The sequence below is a fragment of the Mustela erminea genome, chromosome 2 (assembly GCF_009829155.1).
Source record: "Mustela erminea isolate mMusErm1 chromosome 2, mMusErm1.Pri, whole genome shotgun sequence".
Taxonomy (NCBI): Eukaryota; Metazoa; Chordata; class Mammalia; order Carnivora; family Mustelidae; genus Mustela; species Mustela erminea.
Genome location: NC_045615.1, coordinates 69,287,948 through 69,311,254, shown reverse-complemented (window position 1 = coordinate 69,311,254; position 23,307 = coordinate 69,287,948). Strand labels below are relative to the sequence as shown.

At 39.3% G+C, this 23,307-nt stretch overlaps 1 protein-coding gene across 2 annotated transcripts in view; it reads right to left on the bottom strand.

Moving 5' to 3' along the window:
• The window catches only part of ANK2 (ankyrin 2), a 664,974-nt gene that overhangs the window by 545,735 nt on the left and 95,932 nt on the right, over window positions 1-23,307 (bottom strand). The window contains exon 1 of one of the 2 annotated variants that reach the window (XM_032333196.1): window positions 17,409-17,591. The exons of the other annotated variant lie outside the window; for it this stretch is intronic. The gene's annotated coding sequence lies outside the window, so the exon portion shown is untranslated. Of the gene's footprint in view, window positions 1-17,408; window positions 17,592-23,307 lie in introns of those variants that run through there. 2 annotated transcript variants of the gene reach the window in all.

Genomic DNA, 23,307 nt, shown 5'->3' with positions numbered 1-23,307 from the left:
GAGCATGCCACTCTTGATCTTGGGATCATGAATTCAAGCTTTACTTAAAAAATAAATAAATAAATTTGGTTGCTGGGGGGAGGTGGGTAAGGAGAGGGTGGTAGGGTTATGGACATTGGGGAAAGCATGTGCTATGAAGTGTGTAAACCTGGCATTTCCAGACCTGTATCCCTGAGGCTAATAATACATTATATGCTAATAAAAATTAAAAAAAAAAAAATTTTTTTTAAAGCCTACTTCCAAAGCTTACTTAAAAAAAAAAAAAAAAAGTCTTATCTGGCAAAGATTGAACTGTTAACCCATGCTAAGGGCTATCTGATCACGAACCCAAAAGAGGAGGCTGAAGGTGTCTTCACACAATTGTGGGGAGCTCTGAGGTGAACCAGCATTCACTATGAAGTACAATTGTGGAGCATGTTAAAGGAAGTATCTTCCCCAAATAGGAAAAGGATAAATGCAATTTTTTTAAAAAGTTCATGTGTGCCAGTTCTGTGATTCTGAGACAGTCACAATAGTATATTTTTCTTCACATCTTGAAAAACATTGACATTATCTTACTCTTCAAAATAATTTTGCTTGTGCTGTCATAGTCACAAGATTTTTGCTTACATGTAATATTATTCAAATTTATTTATAAAAATATAAAGCTATTCTTAACTTTGATTCAAATTATTAAAATCGGTTGCTTTCAAATCTAAAGAAACTAAATTCAAAACAGGTAGCAGAGAAAGAAGATAAAATAGGAAAGATGCCATTTAGGAGATATTTAGAATCACCTAAAATATACCCTTTTATTTATTATTTTCAGGGCAATATAGTAAAGTTTTAGAATGAAAGATGTACTAAGGACAACATTTCTGGGGTGCCTGGGTGGCTCAGTGGGTTAAGCCTCCACCTTCGGCTCAGGTCATGATCTCAGGGTCCCTGGATCTAGCCCCACATCCAGCTCTCTGCTCAGAAGGGAGCCTGCTCTGCACCCCCAACCCTGCCTGCCTCTCTGCCTGCTTGTGATCTCTGTCAAATAAATAAATAAAATCTTAAAAAAAAGATTTAAGACAAATCTTTAAAAAAAAAAAAAAAGACAACATTTCCCAAACATAACACATTGGTTTCCTTGAGGATCATTATCAGGCATTCTTTTAAAAAAGAAAGAAAAAAGAGAGAAATAAAAGATTTCATTATAAAATACATTTGGAATCACAGACAACAGCAAGAATTTACAGGACCTTATTCATAAGCTAATGTATATGAAAGATGAAAATGGGTGGGATAGAGCATTCAATATTTTTAAATCTTATTTGATGCAGAACAATTTTTAACATGGAGTATCTCTTAACATTTCATGCACCACGAGAGCTTCAGTTTGGAAAATGTTGCTCTAGGACCCTCTTCACATCACTGTCAGGTGTTCTCAAATAAATCAAAACCAAGACCATAATGGAGCCTCTGGCATTTGGATGAAAACAAAAAGAAGAGTTGAAGGAGAAGTGCTAATTTAATATGCATTTCTTCCATACAAAATCCCTTAGCAACAAGTTGTACATCTCTATGGTAGGCTTAATAATGCCCTCTCCCCAAAGACATCCATATCTTAATTCTTGGAACCTGTGAATGTTACCACATATGGCAAAAGGGATTCTCCTGATGTGATTAAACTAAGGATTTTGAGGAACTCGTGGATGGCTCAGTCATTAAGCCTCTGCCTTCGGCTCACGTCATGATCCCATGGCCCTGGAATTGAGCCCACATATCAGGTTCCCTGCTCAGTGGGAAGCCTACTTCTCCCTCTCCCACTCCCTCTGCTTGTGTTCCTTCTCTCGCTGTGTCTCTCTCTGTCAAATAAATAAAATAAAATAAAATAAAATAAAATACAAAAAAAAACTATGGATTTTGAGATGGAAAAATTATCCACGTAAGATTCTTACAAGAGAAAGACAAGAGGGTCAACAAGGAAGAAGTACATATGGTGACAGAACCAGAGGTTGGAGTGACATTCTTTGGGATGCGGTCAGGAGCCAAGATATGCAGGTAACCTCTAGAATTTGGAGAAGGCAAAGAAACAAAACCTTCCTTAAAGTCTTTAGGGGAACCACAGCCCTGCCAACACCTTGGTTTCAGCCCAGTGAAACCCATTTTGGGACCTCTGATCTCCAGAATATAAAGTAATGCTTTTGTGTTGGCCACTAGATTTGTGGAAATTTGTTACAGGAGCAATAAGAAACTAATATAATCTTTGAGTAATTAAAAGTAATTACTCAGGAATCCTAACTCTATTCATCACAAGTTGAAACTATTGCTTTCTTCAGTGGAAATGTTTTGTGTTTTTTTTTTTAAGATTTTATTTATTTATTTGACAGAGAGAGAGACAGCGAGAGAGGTAACACAAGCAGGGGGAATGGGAGAGGGAGAAGCAGGCTTCCTGTGGAGCAGGGTGCCCAATGCAGGGCTGGATCTCAGGACCCCAGGATCATGATCTGAGCTGAAAGCAGACGCTTAACAACTGAGCCAGACAGGCACCCCTAGGAATGTTATTTTAAAAGAAGCAGCAAGTATCTGTTGACACTAAAAATAATCTGAGGTGAGGATCATTCACCTTTACTTCAAACATGTCTTTCACTATTGAATTTTTTTACAAAAAGCAAATACTTTTCTTTTTTTTTTTTATGATTTCATTTATTTTTATTTGAGAGAGAGAGAGAGGAAAAGAGAAAAATGAGTGCGGGGAGAGGCAAAGGAAGAAGCAGACTCATTGTAGAGCAGGGGGAACTCCATCCCAGGACCCTGAGGTCATGCCCTGAGCCCAAGGCAGATGCCTAACCGATTGAGCCACACAGGTGCCCAGGAATCACATACTACTTTTAATAAAAAATAATTAGATTTAAACTAATGAAATTCCTTAGGGTTTGGATATTCGGTGGAGTCTACAGCAATTCCTGATTTAGGAGAGGTTTACGCATCTTTCCACAGCCGGAAATAACCGTGCCCTTCAGGAAATCTACCAGAGCTAGCACAGATAGGCAAGGGTACTGGATGAGTGTATGCAAAAAACCTGTATCTGAGAATGACTTGGTTGGTAAGATAATGTTTTGTGGCTATAGCTCTTTCAACAAATAGAACAGAAAAAAAGGTTACGTTGCCAGGCCACTGGAGCAAAATTTCAAAAAAAAAAAAAAAGAGAAAGAGAGAGAAGTCTTACAGTTCATTGACTTGCTTCTGATTCAGGGGGTCTTTAGATCAGTTTATAAGCCAGGTCTCAGTCATCTGGTAAAAGATGCAATAGGTTATATAGTTCCTGAGAAAGAATTCAAGGGGTGCCTGGGTGGCTCAGTACTTAAACGTCTGCCTTTGGCTCAGGACATGATCTCAGGGTTCTGGGGATCGAGCCCCAAATCGGGCTTCCTGCTCAGTGGGGAACCTGCTTCTCCCTCTCCCACTTCCCCTGCTTGTGTTCCCTCTCTCACTGTGTCTCTCCATCAAATAAATAAATAAAATCTTAAAAAAAAAAAAAAACAAAAGAATTCAAGTTAAATAACTCTTCATGTCAGAAGTTCGAGAGCAGTTAAAATGTCTTCTTCGGGGGCACCTGGGTGGCTCAGTGGGTGAAAGCCTCTGCCTTTGGCTCAGGTCATGATTCCAGGGTCCTAAGATCGAGCCCCACATCGGGCTCTCTGCTCAGCAGAAAGTCTGCTTCCCTTCCTCTCTCTCTGCCTGCCTCTCTGACCACTTGCAATCTCTGTCTGTCAAATAAATAAATAAAATCTTTTAAAAAGAAAAAAAGGTCTTCTTCCTTGTTACCATTTTTTATATTTGTTAATAATTATCATATTACTGAATACAGACACAAAAGCCTTTAAATACCCAATCTGATATTAAAATCAAATTTAAAAAACCGAGAAGTTGTTTATCCTTCTAAATAGGCCCTGCCACATTTCTTTTTTATATATCACACACTTGCTTAAAGGCTAAGATGCTGTGGGTTTGTCTCTAAAAAAAGTACACCCAGTCTTCACTCCAAGTGGTGAAATGAAGGACCAGATCTACTGTAACATGCATCTAGATTACAAAGTAACAACAAAAGAAGCACATTATTTCTTCTCTAAAGCAGAAGAAACCAGGCTTGAAGGCATTTAAGAGGGCAGCTGTCAGGGTTTCCACAAATGTTCCTCATGTGGCCCATGAGGGAGGATGGGTATTATTCGGTGACGAGCTGAAAGACGTCAATGCTCATGGAGAACCGTATGGAAGGTGTATACTTCTGTTCGTGCCATTTCCAGCCACGATGCTTCTGAGAGGCAGGGGCTGCCATGGTGATGAGCTTATATTCTGCTCCACACCTAACTGTTGAAATCCTGGCTCTGCTAGAGGACTTTAACTATTACATAACCTCTCTGTGTCTTCATTTGTAAAATGAAGACGGGAAGACTGGCACCTACGTCATAAATTTGTTGTTAGGATTGAATGAATTAACATATACAAAGTGCTTGAAACAGAAGCAAGGCATAGCAAGATACTGTATACGTGTTAGATCTTATAGTTCTATCTCTGCTTCAATGAACCCTCACAACATTAGCTGTTAGCTGTATTCTCCCCCTTGGACTCTGTGGGAGCAAAATTACAAATCCTCTTGGGAACTAAATCCTTGGCCCTTATCCTCCCAACCTAACCCAGATCATTGCCCCTCAATCCAGGGTCATGATTTTCTGAAAGAACTCACACCATTCCCAGAAGGCTTTCTACTAACCCTTCGGTCTACCTCCTACAACGGAAACTCCTTCAAGCCAGGAAGGCGTTTCCCTCCTGAGGACCCTCCCAGAAGTATTAATACTGAGTAGAAAGCTCTCTCCAAAGCAAGCAACACGTTGTACACTAGCTGCGACTCTTCCCATGAACCACTTGACTTCATGCTCTGAACAATGCTTAAGACTCTTCCGATAAAAATTCAGATTCCTAAGCCTATCCCAAGAGTCTTACTCAACAAGCTGAGGTAGGGCCCCAAGAGAGACCACAGAGCATACTCGGGGAACCCAGTTTGTGCCAAGCTGTAACACTGAGACCATGTCTTACTCATTTTTGTACCTACAGCACGAGGCACCAGACCAAGCACCTAATAGTCGCTTAATAAATTACTGTTGAATGAATATGTCAGAGCAGGAGAAAAAACACTTTCCTTTGTAGGTTGGTAACAGCAATCCATTGCCCAGCATACAAGGAGGAGTGCAAAACTAGCAGAGAAAGATCAGAAAAATAGGCATGTTTATGAGGTTTTCCCCCTGAAGCAGTCCCAGGCACAGAGAAAAAGCAAGACAAAATTTCAACTATTACATATAATTTTTTAAGTCATTCTTCAATTAAAAGAAAATAATCTCTGTACCCAAGATGAAGAGCAGACATGAATCATTATTAAAACTGGTCATGAAATCTGAACGAACTCGTCATGGGTTAATCGTAAGATAATGGAAAACGTAAGCAGCCTCCCTGTTCTTGATCTTTTTCCTCTGCTTTATACTATAACATTTTACTTAAGGAGTAGTGCCATTCTGTGAGAGTTTGTGACGGTCCAAATCCTAACTAATACACCAGATAGCATTTATCATTTTTTATAAGATTTAATTATTTATTTAAGAGGGAGTTTGGGGGAAGGGAGAGACAGAGGGAGAGGGAGAGAGAAAATCTTAAGTAGGTTCCACGCTTAGCTCAGGGCTTGATCTCACCCTTGAAATCGTGATCCAAATTGAAATCAAGAGTCAGATGTTCTGGGGCACCTGGGTGGCTCAGAGGGTTAAAGCCTCTGCCTTCGGCTCGGGTCATGATCCCAGGGTCCTGGGATTGAGTCCCGCATCGGGCTCTCTGCTCAGCAGGGAGCCTGTATTCCCCTCTCTCTGCCTGCCTCTCTGCCTACTTGTGATCTCTGTCTGTCAAATAAATTTTAAAAATCTTAAAAAAAAAAAGAAAGATTAATTTTTCATGATTCCATTTAGTTTTTTGTTTTGGTTTGGTTTATTTTTTTTAGGTAATCTCCACATCCAACATGGGGCTCAAACTCACAACCCATTTTCAAGAGTTGCACACTCGACTGACTGAAGCAGCCGGGCACCCCAATTCTATTTAGTTTTAATTCCCACACTGAGTTTAGACAGAGCACAGGGAATAAAACAGACACAGAGTTACATCAGGCTAAACTTTTTAATCCTAAAACTGAACTGGAAACCATGGATGAGGCAGGGAGGGCAAGAGAGAAGAAACACTATTTCCACAGCTCAAAGTTAAAATGCAGTGTTGTTTGCATTCTACCTGCTTCTCTCTGGACTGAGATGACCTGAAAATTAGCATTTCTTAGTATGCAAGACTGCTTCCTAGGATAGGGAGCTGTGACCCAAAGGATTCCTGGTGAGTCTCCAGAAAGGCTAATAGCAGAATTACAGAATGACCTCTCTCAGCAAAAAGCTGAGGGCAGCTGACATCTTTTTTTTTTTTTTTTTAAGATTTTATTTATTTATTTGACAGGGAGAGAGCACGAGCCTGGGCGTGGCGGGGGTGGGGGAGCAGGGGGGAGAAGGCAGAGGGAGAGGGAGCCGGAAGACTCAGGACTCAATCGCAGCCTCTGGGATCAAGACCTGAGCCAAAGGCAGATGTTTAACCAACTGAGCCACCCAGATACGTGGGGGCAGCTAACATCTTTTCTTCCCCCTCCCCCAAATTCCTGAAAACAATCAGGAGAAAGAACCATCTTCATTACTAGGGCAAAAGTGAAGAAAGGGAAAAGAATAGCCCTATTTATTGAGCATCTAATTTCCAGATCCTATATAATGGACTTTGCATGTGTTATTTCATTTAATCCTCAAATACTAACAAAAAGTTCATCTTATTCAACACTCAATGTATGATAGGTATTGTACCAAGCATTTTGATAGATTATTTTATTTACTCCTTAAAACAATCAAGGAGTCAGATATTATTATTATTCCCAGTATATGAGGCTTAGAAAGAAAAAGGAACTTGCCCAAGTTCCTATGATTAGTAAGAGATACAGGGTTAAAATACAGGTCTCTCTGACTCAAACTCTCATATTTAGACTAAACTAACATGCAGAAAGTAAAAATCCAACTATTTTTCAATTAAAACATAACTCTCTAAAAATTTGATAGTTTACTCTTCACTATAAATACATAAGTATATGAGGTGGTACAGTAAGAAAAAATATTTAAATAAAGAAAGAGCAAAAGAAACATTCTAAGGGGTGCCTGCTGGCTCACTTGGTAGAGCATGTGACTCCTGGTCTTGGGGTCGTGAGTCTGAGCCCCACATCGGCAGTAAAGTTTACTTAAAAAAATTCTAAATACCCATAAATAGGGGACAAGTTAAATTATGTTACAATAAAATGCTATATGGTCTTTAAAAAGAATATATCAACTCTATTTAGACTAATCAAAAAGTTGGTGAGGGCAATGTCTTTGTTGAACAATCCCAGGTAATAAATGTAAAATGAATGGAAGAATTAGAAAATCAATTTACAACCCTTAATGGAATAATGGACTAAAGCAAACAGAATCACTGGATGCCAAAAACATTTGGTGAAACATTAATGGGAAACTTTATACAGGCAGATCAGGCTGATACCACCCAAATCCTCTGTTCAATCTTCGAATTGCTCAAAGTGAAACATGAGATGCATGAGTCTCCCAAGGTGATACAGCAAGAAACAAGAACCACTTAGAAAGAATTCTTGCCAAAATATTCAATATGAACTTCGTCAAACATCAAATACAAGGAACAGAGGAACAAGTGGAATAGCACCTGGAGGAGACAGTCCAATCCAGAAAGTGGGGTCTTCTACAGGATAAAAAAAAAATCTAGTTTTTTAAATAAATGAATGACTTCTTCTTAAGGAAAAGAAATACTAAAGTTTAAATGAATTCTAATGGATGTCATATGTGGACCCAATTTGACTCCCTATTCAAATAAAACAACTATTAAAAGATACTTTAGAGATCAGGGAAACTGAAAAATAGACTGGATTCTGGATTATATTAAGAATTATTGTTGTGGCGCCTGAGTGGCTCAGTCAGTTAAGTGGTTGACTTTTGTTTTCAGTTCAGGTCATGATCTCAGGGTCCTGGGATGGGGCTTTGAAGAAGGCTCCATTGTCAGCAGGGAGTCTGCTGGCAGATTCTCTCTCTCCCTTTGCCTCTCCCTCTGCTTCTCCCCCTCCCCCTCCTCACTGGTGTGCTCTCTCTCCCTCTCTTTCTCTAAAATAAATATATAAACCTTTTTTAAAAAAGAATTACTGTTAATTTTCTGAGATGTGACAAAGGTATTGTGATTTTTTTAAGTTCTGTCTTAGAAATACATACTAAAGTATCTACGGGTAAAATTATGTGATATTTAAGATTCACTTTAAAATGCTCCTGAGAAAAAGGTGGAGCTATAAATGAAAACAAATTAGCAAATGTATTTTTTACTATGGAATTATTCCAACATACATAATAAAAGAGAAATAATGAATTTGCATTCATCCAACTTCAACATTTTGGCAATCTTAGCTTAAGATGTTCCTCTTGCACATTTTTTTTTCTTCTGGTATGTTTTATTTTTTTAAATATTTTATTAATTTATTTCAGAGAGTGAGAGAAAGCAGGAGTGGAGAGGCAGAGAGAGAGGAGGAAGCAGGCTCCCCATTGAGCAGAGAGCCTGATGTGGGGCTCAATCCCAGGACCCTGGGATCATGACCTGACTGAAGGCAGAGGCTTAACTGACTGAGCCACCCAGATGTCCCTCTTCAGGTAAATTTCAAAGTAAATCCCAAACATCAGACAACATATCATCTCACTCATAAATACATAAGCATGCATCTCTAATCAATAAGGAAAATCCTTTTCAATATAATTACTAGGCTATAATCACACCTAACAAAACTAATGATAAATCCCTTAATATTGTTTAATATATAGTAAGATTGTCAAAATATTTTTATGTCTATTGAGACTGGGTAATAGATACCTGTGTGTTTATTATACAATCTAATTTTATATATGTTTTAAACTATTCACAAAACATTTGTTTCCAGAAGAAGGTAACTTTGGGAGCACCAGGGTAGCTCAGTCAGTTAAGTGACTGACTTTTTTTTTTTTTTTCTCTCCTCAGCTAATCTTTTTTTTTTTAATTTATTTTCAGCGTAACAGTATTCATTATTTTTGCACCACACCCAGTGCTCCATGCAATCCGTGCCCTCTCCAATACCCACCACTTGGTTCCCCCAACCTCCCACCCCCGCCCCTTCAAACCCCTCAGATTGTTTTTCAGAGTCCATAGTCTTTCATGGTTCACCTCCCCTTCCAATTTCCCTCAACTCCCTTCTTTTCTCCATCTCCCCTTGTCCTCCATGCTATTTGTTATGCTCCACAAATAAGTGAAACCATATGATAATTGACTCTCTCTGCTTGACTTATTTCACTCAGCATAATCTCTTCCAGTCCCGTCCATGTTGCTACAAAAGTTGGAAAAATATGGAACACTTCACGAATTTGCGTGTAAGTGACTGACTCTTGATGTCAGTGTCAGGCTACACACTCAGTAGGGAGTCTGCTTGGGATTCTCTCTCTCCCTTTCCCTTTGTCCTTCCCCTCACTTGCATGTGCTCTCTCTCAAATAAATCCTTAATAAAAAAATTTTTAAAAGAAGGTAACTTTGTATGTACTGATATGGAACAATACCCAAGACATACTAAGTGGGAAAAAAAAAAAAAGCAGAGTAGTATATGTAGTATGCAACTACTTCTGTTTAACAAGATTATGTAGGTATATGTATATAAAGTCAAGGAAAATAACCAGAAGAGACATATAGAACTAAAAACAGCAGTTTTAGGAGGGGAACTGCAGTACCAGGGAAGAAGGAAAACTTATCTGTTGTTTTGTATCTTTTGAATTTGGGATAATATATCGTATTTTCAAAAACAATAAATCATTCACAAAAGAAAAAATAAAAATAAATAAAAAGTACAGTCCCCTGGATGCACCAAGTATCTCCAGAACTAATCATTAACTGTGATTATCAGTCACAGCTTCAGCTAATCCAACTTTTTGGTGTTCTACCAGATTTATGATGGAAAATTGCCATGATATCACTAAAATCAGAAATCATCAGCCATCTATTCAACCCAATATTCCAGTGTTCTGGTTTGAGAGCTACTGTGGTCTAAAAGATTGCCACTTCAGGGGTGCCGGGCTAGCTCAGTGGGTTAAGCTTCTACCTTTATCTTAGGTCATCATCTGAGGGTCCTGGGATCGAGACCTGAATCAGGCTCTCTGCTCAGAGGGGAGACTATTCCCCGCTCTGCCTGCCTCTCTATCTACTTGTGATCTCTCTCTGTCAGATAAATAAATAAAATCTTTTTAAAATTAAATAAATAAAAATTAAAACAAAAAATAAAAGACTGCCACTTCAGTTTCCTGTCATCTGCTTTTACCTACTACTTCATGTTTGGCTTATTCTGGTTCAAACCTTTTCTAAGTCTATATTCCAAGATTTTCCTCAGTAGAGCAAGGCTCTCTCTATTATTTTCTTTTGTAGTTCAAGCTGAAAATAAGACCATCGTTCAAAACTGTCCTATGTCCAAATGAGTCTTGCCTTACTACGTAGGTGCTACGGGTCATTTTCTCTCCTTCCAAACTACTTGGTCTAGCTAAGTACTGATGAACTAACATATACTGTGCTAGCTATTTTTAGGGAGATTGGCCTTTTTCTAAATCAAATTTTAAATAATTTAAACAGGTTAGTGCCTAAACACAAGTATATAGTCTCTTTACAGCAATAATGTAGATTTAACTGGGGCAGCATACCGGAAGCTTATAAAGCACCAACACATCTCCTTTTAAAATATTTCTTCTAAATTTCTTTTCAATCCCAAATGGAAACAAAGCAAAAATGCCCAACAAGTAGAAAACCATGGAATGTTATTCCCCGTGTGAGATTTTAGAGCAATTATTTTTAGTAACATCTGAGCCAAATGTTCTTACAGAATTTAGTTTATTCTGAAATTGATACCATACAATATCAGAATCAGGTGTTTAAAATTCTGCAGTATTATTCTATAAGTAACTTTACAACTAGAAAGAATATGTGTTCATATATGGATGTCAACAACATTTTAGTAAGCATAAAATGTACAATGTTAAGGAGCAATAGTCCTTTCTGAGCAAAACAAAACAATTCTGTGACTGCAATATGGTACAAAATCTACTTTCAACACAGCTTCATTCTTCATTAGGGATGGTTTAATGTTTCCATTATTATAAAACCCAATGATGGGGCACCTGGGTGGCTCAGTCGGTTAAGCACCTGCCTTCAACTCAGGTCATGATCCCAGGGTCCTAGGATGGAGCTCCTCAGATGGGGAGAGTGGTCCCTTCTCAAGGGGGGAGTCTGCTTCTCCCTCTCCCTCTCCCCTCTCCCTCTGTGCACTCACTGTCTTTCTCTCTCTCTCTCTCTCTCTCTCCCTCTCTCAAATAAATAAATAAAATCTTTAAAAATTTTTTAATAAAAAATAAATAAGTAAAGTTTTTTTAAACCAATGATATTAAAATATAAGGAAAAGTAATGAATTGCAGCATTGATATTCCAACATCAAGATGAGAAAAGATCTAATCCTGTGAAACTTTTGGAGCCTATTTTTTTCATTAGCACTTGAATACCACATTGAAGGGTATACTTTTAAGTGTCACAAACAAAAACCCCAGCAATGGCTATTCTCAAAGACTAACATGAAAGGATTTGTGGAATTGCTTTGCTAAAAAGCAAGACACAAGCAGTTCCGTTTGGATTACTGTAAGGGAAGTGCTCAGCATATGGCCGTTGCTATTATTATTACTTACAGTACTTTCTCAAAAACCACCTTAACCGCATACAAATCAAATTAAGATTAAGATTAAAGAATAGGGACGCCTGGGTGGCTCAGTTGGTTAAGCAGCTGCCTTCGGCTCAGGTCATGATCCCAGCGTCCTGGGATCGAGTCCCACATCGGGCTCCTTGCTTGGCGGGGAGCCTGCTTCCCCTTCTGCCTCTGCCTGCCATTCTGCCTGTGCTCACTCTCGCTCCTCTCTCTCTGACAAATAAATAAATAAAATCTTAAAAAAAAAAAAAAGATTAAAGAATAAAGGGGTGCCTGGGTGGCTCAATGGGTTAAAGCCTCTGCCTTCAGCTCAGGTCATGATCCCAGGGAACTGGAATTGAGCCCCGCATTGGGCTCTCTGCTCAGTAGGGAGCCTGCTCCCCCCACCCCCCACCCACCCTCCACCTCTGCCTGCCTCTCTGCCTACTTGTGATCTCTGTCAAATAAAAAAAAAAATCTCAAAAAAATTTTTTAAAAAGATTAAGGAATAAAAATCTCACAATATGTACTAAGCCCAATACTGCGCTTTAAATGATGGAATTTTCTTTTTGACCAAGGACAATGGATAATCTTTTCCTAAGTCATTATACACAGAACTATATTTCTACCAAATCTTCTTGAAATTCATGTTGTAGTGGTATTTTCAAGTGCAGTGTTATGCAACAGAACTTCATGACTTCTTTTGGGGCGCCTGGGTGGCTCAGTGGGTTAAGCCTCCACCTTCGGCTCAGGTCATGATCTCAGGGTCCTGGGATCAAGCCCCCATCGGGCTCTCTGCTCATCAGGGAGCCTGCTTCCCCTCCCCCTCTCTGCCTGCCTCTCTGCCTACTTGTGATCTCTCTCTCTGTCCAAATAAATAAATAAAAATCTTAAAAAAAAAAAGAAGAAGAAGAATTTCATGACTTCTTTTCCATGATCAAGACAAAGGACAAAAAATATGCTGAAGCCCTACATCAAACCCAAAGACCCAAAAGATAATAAATAAACACAGTTTTCATGAGGAAGCCCTTCATCTAAACAGTTTAGAGAGTTGGGTGTAAATTAAGTTTAAGAGATTGTTCTAAAAAATCATCATTAATCAAAACAGACTGGTGTGTAGGAGCTTAAATTCAGGATCAAAGAAATCAATCTATAACTTCCATTGACCCCAAACAGTAATCTCAGATTTCACATTGAAGCTGGCAAGGTTACTAGCACAGTAAACAGTAGCATCTGGCTCTCATGTGGGATGGTGTATACAATGGGCTGATCCATAACTTTAGTCTACTTTAGACATTTAGATGGATGGGCTAAGAGCCCAGTGTGTTATAATAACCCTGAAAAGCTTTTGGCTCTGGCTGTGAACACATTAGCATTAACTTAAATCTGTTGCTTTGTTTACAACAAGAGATATTCGCTTGTGCTTTCTGCCTAAATGGAACCAGTTAAAGGCATCCAAGACCTTAAAGAGTGGAATTTACAACAAGGACAGCAGCTTTTCACTGTACTGAGACTCCCCTGACCATCGTTTCTGCATTTCCTCTTAGTTAGATCCGTTTAAAATAAGTGGTATCTTTAACTGAAGTCTTTGTCTCTCCATATTAGAAATATTAACGCCCCAATTGCCTTTTCTGTTTTCTTTTTCCCCAACACAACCTGAAACTTAAAATAAGAAATCAGCCAGAGGCTTCCTTGAAGATGTCACCATTTAGAAATGTCACACATGCAGCCATTTGTTTCTGAGCTACAGAGTGGAGGCTCTTTGGAACAGTGCTCCAATTATTCTTCTTGAAACCACTCAAAGCCACCAGAACTAATTTCTTCCAATATATCACTATAGTTTAATGTTTAGAATGAAAAGATGCCCTCACTAGACCAGTAGAAACTGGTTATTACACAGTAAGGATATAATCAGAGGTCTTCGGTATTATAGCCAAGGTTTCTAAAAAATGTAATTAAACAACACCCAATCTAATCATGTTTGGTGCTTTTACAAATAGCATTAGCATAGATGAATTACATGTGACATTTATTCATATCTATACTGATTTCAAACAAATATATGAGTCTCACTCTGACCAAATCTAGACCGAGTAATTAGCAGATGGATATTCTAATACCATTATGGAAGAGCATAACATTGCATTACCTCTTAGATATTAACATACTCCTAAACAGGCACTGTAATGTTTTGTATTCTCTATCATTCAATGAACAAGTATTTTTTGAAAATCTCTTTTAGGTCTAGCAGTAATCTAAAGAGAGAAAGTTAAGCTGAAATCTCTCTCTTTTTTTTTTTTAAGATTTTATTTGTTTGACAGACAGAGATCACAAGTAGGCAGAGAAGCAGGCAGAGAGAGAGGAGGAAGCTGGCTCCCTGCTGAGCAGAGAGCCCGATGATGTGGATGATGCGATGATGCGGGGCTCCATCCCAGGACCCTGGGATCATGACCTTAGCCAAAGGCAGAGGCTTAACCCACTGAGCCACCCAGGCGCCCCTATGCTGAAATATCTCTTAAATGATTTTAAATCTGTGACCATGAACAGAGCTTGCATGAAGAAAGAACATTAATATGACTCAGAAAACACAGGATTGCCTGGCTGGTTCAGTCGGTGGAGCACGTGACTCTTGATCTCAGGGATGTGAGTTCGAGCCCCATGTGGATATAGAGAGTTTTTTAAAATAAAATCTTTTTTTAAAAAAAGAAAGAAAAAGAAAACTACCCAAATGGGAAGAAGCTTCTCAGTGTTACCATGGCATTTGTTTGCTATAATTGAATAATGATTTCTTTACTAATTAGAATGGTCCACATGCCCAGCAAGGCAAGATTGGAAAACTAATAATCAGGTATTTGAGGGGCGCCTGGGTGGCTCAGTGGGTTAAAGCCTCTGCCTTCGGCTCAGGTCATGATCCCAGGGTCCTGGGATCAAGCCCCGCATCAGGCTCTCTGCTCAGCAGGGAGCCTGCTTCCTCCTCTCTCTCTCTGCCTGCCTCTCTGCCTACTTGTAATCTCTGTCTGTCAAATAAAATAAATAAAATCTTTAAAAATAATAATAATAATAATCAGGTATTTGAGATCTCATCACATTACCCAGAAAGAATGCACTATTCCCCTAAAAAAAATAAAAAGTAAATTTTCTTTTGGGGGACTTTCCAACCTAGTCCAAGATATTCTTGGGAAAGAAAAGTGAAATTGTAGTGATTTTACTGTTCCAGTAGTACCACTGCTAAATAAAATGAAAAATAACCTAAAATTTAAAAAAGAAAGAAAAACACCTAATTTTGTAGGAAAATGCTTCCTCCTTAAGTTATGTGATTGGGAAAGGTGCACCAAGTCAGGAGAGCTGAGGTCCGGTCCTGATTCTGTCACTCATCACTTGTATAACTCAGGCCAGTCTCCCTTCTGTAAAATAAGGGGATAAACTCTCAGTTCTTAAGGTCTGTTCCAATTCTAAGTCCCCAACTGCATAAGCCTTCCCTGAAGAGTAGAAATCTGGGGTGTAGATGCCCCCTATGCATTAATCACAGCCTGCCAAAAACGACGATGAAGACACGAAAAAAAAAACAAAGACACTAGCCAGAGCTTTTGCGAGTGAGATGGGGAAATGCATAATTTTCCTCTATTTCTTTTCATACTAAGGTATTAATTTTTGAAGAAAAGAAATTCTAAAACTCCCACAAACTGGCGTCTCTACCCTGAGAAGCAGGTGATGTGTACCTGCAGAGATGAGAGCTCCTTGGTTTTATAACCAAATAATCAACATGCCACAGCATGGGCATCAGTTCATCAGGCTTCCCTACAGAGATAGTGTGTTTGGCAGGGAGCCAAAAAAGGGGGTGTGGTCTGGGTTGGGTCAGTAAGAGGCCCTCTGAAAACATTTCCCACACTGTGCAAACCTGCTCTCCTCCAGCAAGTACCAGCTGCATAGCCTGTGCCTTTTGTCAGCTCTTCTGAAATGACTAACAAAATTATGAACAGTAATAAGGACCCTGCCCGACATAAATCTAGCTTCACTCAACAATATGGAGGGAGAACAAGATGGGGTGGGGCAGGAAAGAGGGCATCTTCATTTTTCTACGGCTCCATTTTATTTGCTTGTACTCTGTTTCATGGGGCTCAAATGATGAATTAGAACCTTCTCTGTACTTAGTGCTTATGCAGTTCACTGGAATAAAACGGCAAGTGAATAATCCATGTTCACAACACGATGGGTGGGGCAAGCCACCCATCTTTTTTTTTGTTTTGTTTTTGATGTTCTGTGACTTAAGCCATTTATCGCAAAAGCCTATAAAAAAAGAATAGATCTCCTCTAAGCATCCTGTCTTTGCTCCCATCCACCATCCTTCCTACCCAAAAGTTTCTTCAATGCCTAAATGTTTCTAGAAACAGGCTTTGCAAATCCTACAGTTTGTGCAGAGACTCAAAGAAAAGACTAGGGTTCTTCCTACAAAGAAAACAAACAAACAAAAAAGAGTAAATATTTTCTGATGCTTAATGACATAGCCCAATTATTGATTTGCTTATGTCTTTCAATTAGATATCCTCCACCTTGACCTCAAACTCTGTCAAGTGTTCACAGAAAGTACCAAGGCAAATAAACAATCTCTTCTCCTAATTTTCCCTTTATAGCCCCTTCCAGCCACACATACTTTCAGTCTCTAAAACAAATTTAATGTGATATGCCCAGAAGGAACAATAAGATGTTACTGCATGTATTCCCTTGCTCTCCAAAAAGGCCACGCCTAAACATCACGGAGGTGAGGATCTCTCCTGATGCATGAGAGTGGAAACGTGATGCTTGTTATCAGCAAAACAACAAAAAACAGGGCTTAGAAATCTGCACTGTTTGCACTTCTCACTACTCTTAAACAGAGCCTTGAACGCAGGAAAAACAATTTGCTTGCTGGGAAAAGGTTAGAGAGAACTCGGTCATCCCTCCACTACTGGTACCTGTTCTACCACTTGACATGACCTAATATACAACGGACCATTAAAAAAGCAATATATTAACAGCATTTCAGTTTACCAGTAATTCCTCATATCTACATGCTTCTCACCGCTGGCTTACCCTGCTTTCTTTCCCATCACCTACTTACCCAAAGCAGGAAAGGGGGCAACTGCTAAATATTTCTCCAGCACAGGCACAGCCGAGATCTTAACATAAACAGTGATTCTGACTGAGAGACACCACCCTCTCTCCCTTCTCCCTGCTTACCATACAGAGAATGCCAAGACCACTCCAGGGTCTGAGGATCTGAAATCCATTCACTTTAACCAGATCTCACAAATCTATCCTACATTTGCAAAAAGAGAAAATGCAGTTCAGAAAAACACATCCCGTGGAGAACAAACCGAAATCAGGGCTGGGGGACATGTACACATCACCGCTGCCTATGCACTCCAGGATGGCATGGAAAGCCACGCTGCCCAGCCCAGATCCTAGGAGAGTGTTCTACAAAGGGCTTCCAGTAACCCCCATCCACACCCACACTTCCTCCCCGCTTCCAGAACGCTCTGAATAAAGATCTTCTTTAAGGACTTACTGGGAGCCGCAGCTTCTCTCTGCACTGTGCCTGTGAGTCACGCAGCAGGAGGGGCCCCGGAGCAGGGAAAATCGGAGAGCCCCCAGCTTCCCTGCAGGCTGGTGTCTATGAGACAGCAGCCCGGGAGCCGACTTTCCCATTACAGCCTCAGACTGTAATCCATGTGCTTTCGGCGGGCCAGTCCCAGCGGCCCGCAGAGCACCACATGATCTGCTCTGACATCAGATCAGCCAGACGTGACAGCCCATCCACCAGTCTCTTCTACACTCCTGGGTTGCATCATTTGGGGGCCTCTGGCTTACATTTAAGCAGGTGGTACCAAGTCAGGAATTGTTATTTTCTCACAAAATATTTTTTTGCCTGATTCCTTCTGTTTCTAACAGAAGAAAAAAAAATATAAGCAAGAAAAGCACTTGGATTTGTTTGCTGCCAACATTTATCAGATATAGGGAAGTAACTGGAGTTACACGCCTAGTTCAGGAAAGATGAAAAATAAGCTACTGTCAAGATACCAATAACCATGGGAGTAATTTCATCTGCAAATTGCTATTATCTCCCTCCATCTTTCTGTAGAATATATGTAAATGTGTGTGTGTGTGTGTGTCTATAAATCCATAAAATATTGGTGGGTTTCATGTGAATTTTATTTAAACTAGTTACCAGTGGCTTTAATTCATGGAATTTCTCAGCGAAGTAACCACTAGATTCAGTGCCATGTGTAATAATTCCACTGTGAGGAGGCTCACATTCAGTCCAACAGAAATAGACCAATAGACCTAGACAGACAGGTAAGCAGGCAGAAACTCAGAATCATCTGTACATGTCTGCATTCATTCATTCAGTAACAATTTACTGATCACCTACTAGGTACATAGCACAAAGCAGGGATATTAGATTTGGAGGCGAGGTATTTGAACAATGTACCTGGTTTCAAATAAGACTTCTTTTTATTTGGCACAGGGCTTCTAATTCTATTTCTGTGATAAGTCAAAGGAGTAATAGCTTTCTCAAGGCTCCTTATAAAATGTTCTGTGTCTTGGGGCGCCTGGGTGGCTCAGTGGGTTAAAGCCTCTGCCTTCGGCTCGGGTCATGATCTCAGGGTTGTGGGATCGAGCCCCGCGTCGGGCTCTCTGCTCAGCGGGGAGCCTGCTTCCTCCTCTCTCTCTCTCTGCCTGCCTCTCTGCCTACTTGTGATCTCTGTCTGTCAAATAAATAAATAAACAAAAATCTAAAAAAAAAAAAATAAAAAAAAAAAAATAAATAAAATGTTCTGTGTCTAATACTAAATCTGAAAGCTAGTAACAGAGCCATGTTTCATCTTGGTTTCATTATTATAAATGGTAATAAATGTAACATTTAAGGTAAGAATAGCCAAACTTCTTAAGCTTTTATGAAGCAAAATCATAGCCAAAAAGAAGCAGTGTCAGAAGTGTAATTCTTCCCTGGCCAAGAGGAGAATTCACTTTGTCTACTTTAACTGTATAACTTCCTTTGAATTTAGTTTATCAACTATATTTCCGATATTTATGTAGAAGCAGTATCTCTCTAACCATCTTTTAAATCCACTGAATGTCATGCACCTTGGTATTATTTACAGTGACATAAATACGTGTTAAACACAGTAGATGTTCAACAAGTAGTAAGAAAAAATGAATTGACCTAAATAGCTTTATTCTTTCTATGGGTTATTCCCAATAGAAAACAAATGGACACTAGTTGCTTCATGGAATCTTGTATTGAATTCTTTGGTCACAAGCAACCTGAACATCTTTTCAGGAGAAAATATCACATCCTTGATACAAAACAACAGATAACTTAAATATTATATATATAATGACAGGTTATTAGTGTAATATCATATAGCTTAATAGAGCATCATTAGACTAAATTATTTCCATAACAAAAAGGATATATTGACAGAGATCACAAGTAGTCAGAGAGGCAGGCAGAGAGAGAGGAAGGGAAGCAGGCTCCTTGCTGAGCAGAGAGCCCAATGTGGGACTTGATCCCAGGACCCTGGGATCATGACCTGAGCCAAAGGCAGAAGCTCAACCCACTGAGTCACCCGGGCCCCCATAAGTTGTGATTATTCTGTAGGAAAGAACATATTAATTAACTAAGATACAAGAAAATAAAAATAAGGGGCGCCTGGGTGGCTCAGTGGGTTAAAGCCTCTGCCTTTGGCTCACGTCATGATTCCAGGGTCCTGGAATCGGCCCGCATCAGGTTCTCTGCTCAGCAGGGAGCCTGCTTCCCTTCCTCTCTCTCTGCCTGCCTCTCTGCCTACTTGCAATCTCTGTCTGTCAAATAAATAAATAAATAATCTTTAAAGAATACTTTTTTTTATTTAAGAAATATCTTTTTGTTAAGAGTTTCTTGGCATTTTTCTTACCTTTAACTTTACAGATATAAACTTCAAACATCTTTATTTTTTTAAGATTTTATTTATTTATTTGACAGAGAGAGCACACGAGAGGGCACAAGCAGGGGGAAAAGCAGGGAAAGGGGGAAGCAGGCTCCCCACTTAGCAGAGATCCTGTTGTGGGACTCCATCCCAGAACCTTGGGATCATCACCTGAGCCAAAGGCAGCCACTTAACTGACTAAGCCACCGAGGCGTCCCTAACTTTGAACATTTTTAAAATAACACTCCAGGTATATGTCTGTACCAACACCCCACTTTTGCTGTTATCTCTTATTTTATTGGCTAAGTAAAGAGGGAAATTTGTCCTCACAGATAAAATGCTCCTTCCAAAATCCATACAGCTAATAGAAGTTTAATATTCAATTGACTATACTATTACCACTAAAACCCTAGTTCAAACTACCATCATTATTCTTCTCCTGGACTACGGCAAATGTTTCCACCCTGTCCTCCAAACAGCAAGCAGAATGTTCTTAAACTGACTCACTCTTTTACTCAACCCCCTCCACTGGTTTCCACCTCATTTAATCACTTGCCATGGCCTCTAAAATGCTCCAATAATATGTATAGATGTTTCTCAAGTGATTTTCCTCTCTAGTAAGTAACATTACTTACTTACTTGACTTACTTGACATTACTTACTCCTTGACGGAGTTATTTTTAAGTAATTAACACATTTTCTGCAATTGACTTATTTCATTAATATACATCACCAGAAACAGAATTACTGAATCAAAGGATGTGGTCCTCTTCCTACAACAGTGTTTAAACTAGGTATCTAGTTCCTGTCTAAAGGCTACAGCTCCCAGCCTCCCTACCAGCTAGATGTGGCCTTGTTAGCAGAATTCTACCTCTCTAGCTTAAGAGAAAATTGCTTGTCCTAGAATTCTTTCTCTCTCCTTCATGCAAGTTGGAACCCAGACTTGCCTGTGATCTAGCTTCAGTCATGTCACTTAAGCACTTAGGAAGTGGCAAAACAAGACAGTGGAAAGAACCAGGGCTCTAAATGACCCACAGAAAGCAGAGCTGCCCTTCCAGCCTGGACTACTCATGCTCAACCTGTTGTACGAGAGAAAAAAATTTTAATTTCAAGACATTTTTGGAATCTCTTTGTCACAATATCTTAGGCTCTATCCTAGCTAGTGCAAATCATTGCAACTTATTAATATTGCGGTTTTATTCATATTGCCCAATTACTTAGCAGAAGTCCAAAAATCAAGTGGCATTGCCACCAATGGGTACAAGATTACTTTTTTTTACTGCATTCTTGTCAATGCCAAGCTTATTTCATTCATTCATTCATTTTAGTATTTTACTTATTTATTTGCTACAGAGTGAGAGAAAGAGAGAACATGAGTGGAGGGGAATGGCAGAAAGAGGAGGAAGCAGGCTCCCTGCTGAGCAGGAAGCCCGATGTGGGGCTTAATCCCAGGACCCTGGGATCATGACCTGAGCCGAAGACAGAGGCTTAACTGACTGAGCCACCCACATGTTCCAGAAGCTTATTTCTTTTAAAGAATATCCATTAATTTGATAAAGGAAAAATAGTATATATTCTATTTTTTAGTATAAGTAAGTTGAACATGATTCAATATTTATTATACATAGGCATTCCATCCTTTGAGAATTGCTAGTTCATGTTTGCTTGTTTTTTTAAGTAGCCCCTACACCTACCATGGGGCTTAAAGTCAAACCTGAGACCAAGAGTCACACACATGCTTTAACGACGGAGCCGGCCAGGCTCTCCGTTCGTGTTTTTATTTTTGTTAGAATTGTATTACTTCTCTTGTCCATTTGGTTGACCTTCATAGTTTGTCTTTCAAGTCTGCTTTCGGGAAACATGTTGAAATGTTTTATTATCATCAAGTTTGTAATTTTTCTATTGAAATTTATTCTCTTGAAAGCTTTCTGAATGCCCATATTTTGAACCCTTAAATACCATTTCCCACTAAAAAGAACAAGAACTCTTTGGGGAAAAGGCTGATTTCAGATCTGGAGGCAAAAAATATATAAGGGGAGCTTAAGACATCATTTTATGCCAGGAAGTAGGGAAATTATTGAAAAGCACAGGCATCATGTCAAAGGCCATGGGAATCAATTTGAGGAGGCTCCTATGGGCCAAATTCATCTAGCTACTGTGGCTATGCAAAAAACCACACTGAACTTCATTTAAACAACTCTTATTTTTAAAAAAAATAATAATAAAGAAAGAACAACACTTATTATTCTCTCCAATTTTCAGTGTGGGCAGAGTTCAGTGGGTCAGCTGGTGTCCACTGTACTCCGTGGCAACTAAGCATCTCAAAAGCCAGAGGCTGAAATCTTCTGATGGTTCACTCATTCATTCACAGGATTTTTGCCTGGCCTGGAAGAGGTAAGGGGTGGAACAATTAGGATTCCTTAGTCATCTCTCTATATCTCTACGTTCCCTTTCCATATGCTTTCTCTCCTGCAATGTGGTGGCTTCAGGATAGTTGGATTTCACTGAAAGCACATACCCTAAGAGAGTGCCTGGGCAGAAATAATGGAGGAGAGTCAATATCACATTATAAGAAGAACATATAGGACCAAATATATTAGTGTAAACTACACTATCTGTGACAGCACTATAAAGAATATTATACCTGATTAATGAACTTGAATATATAAAAATCCTAATAATACTTTAACGCAAAAAGAAAAATAAACTTTTGCCACTAACTGGGATGAAAGTTATACCCATTCCTTACTCAAATATTGGTAAAGAGAGAGATTTAAGTATTATTTCTTTACTACATGGAACTCTATTTCAGAGCAATGACTGGTTCCAGTTGATGAGGGGAAGCTCTTTTTTTTTTTTTTTAAGATTTTATTTATTTATTTGAGGGAGAATGAGTGAGAGAGAGCATGAGAGAGGAGAAGGTCAGAGGGAGAAGCAGACTCCCCAAGGAGCTGGGAGTCCGATGCGGGACTCGATCCTGGAAGTCCAGGATCATGACCTGAGCCGAAGGCAGTTGCTCAACCAACTGAGCCACCCAGGTGCCCAAAGGGAAGCTCTTCTTGACAGCAGAATCCTAATCAGTGAATGTGAAATGATTGACAAAATTGGAAAAATCACCATTTTGCAATCTATAACAGAATATCCGGTTCAGGCAAGAATCAGCAGTAAGTACTAAAAGCACTGAGTATAGGGATGCCTGGCTGGTTCAGTTGGTAGAACGTGTGACTCTTGATCCTGAGGTCGTGAGTTCAACCCCCACACTGGGTATAAAGCTTATTTAAAAAAAAAAGAAGAAGAAGAAGAAGAAGAAGCAGCATTGAGTATAACGTTGACAAAGGCTGGATAATAATCAGCTGCCAACTTGTCAACATACAGAATATTTACTTGTCTCAAGAGGAAAATTCATTAACTTCCCAATCGAGTGACGGTGGCAGTTTTTACATTAACCATGAATCCAATGATGGACGATAACATCATAAAGGCAACTAGTAGTAT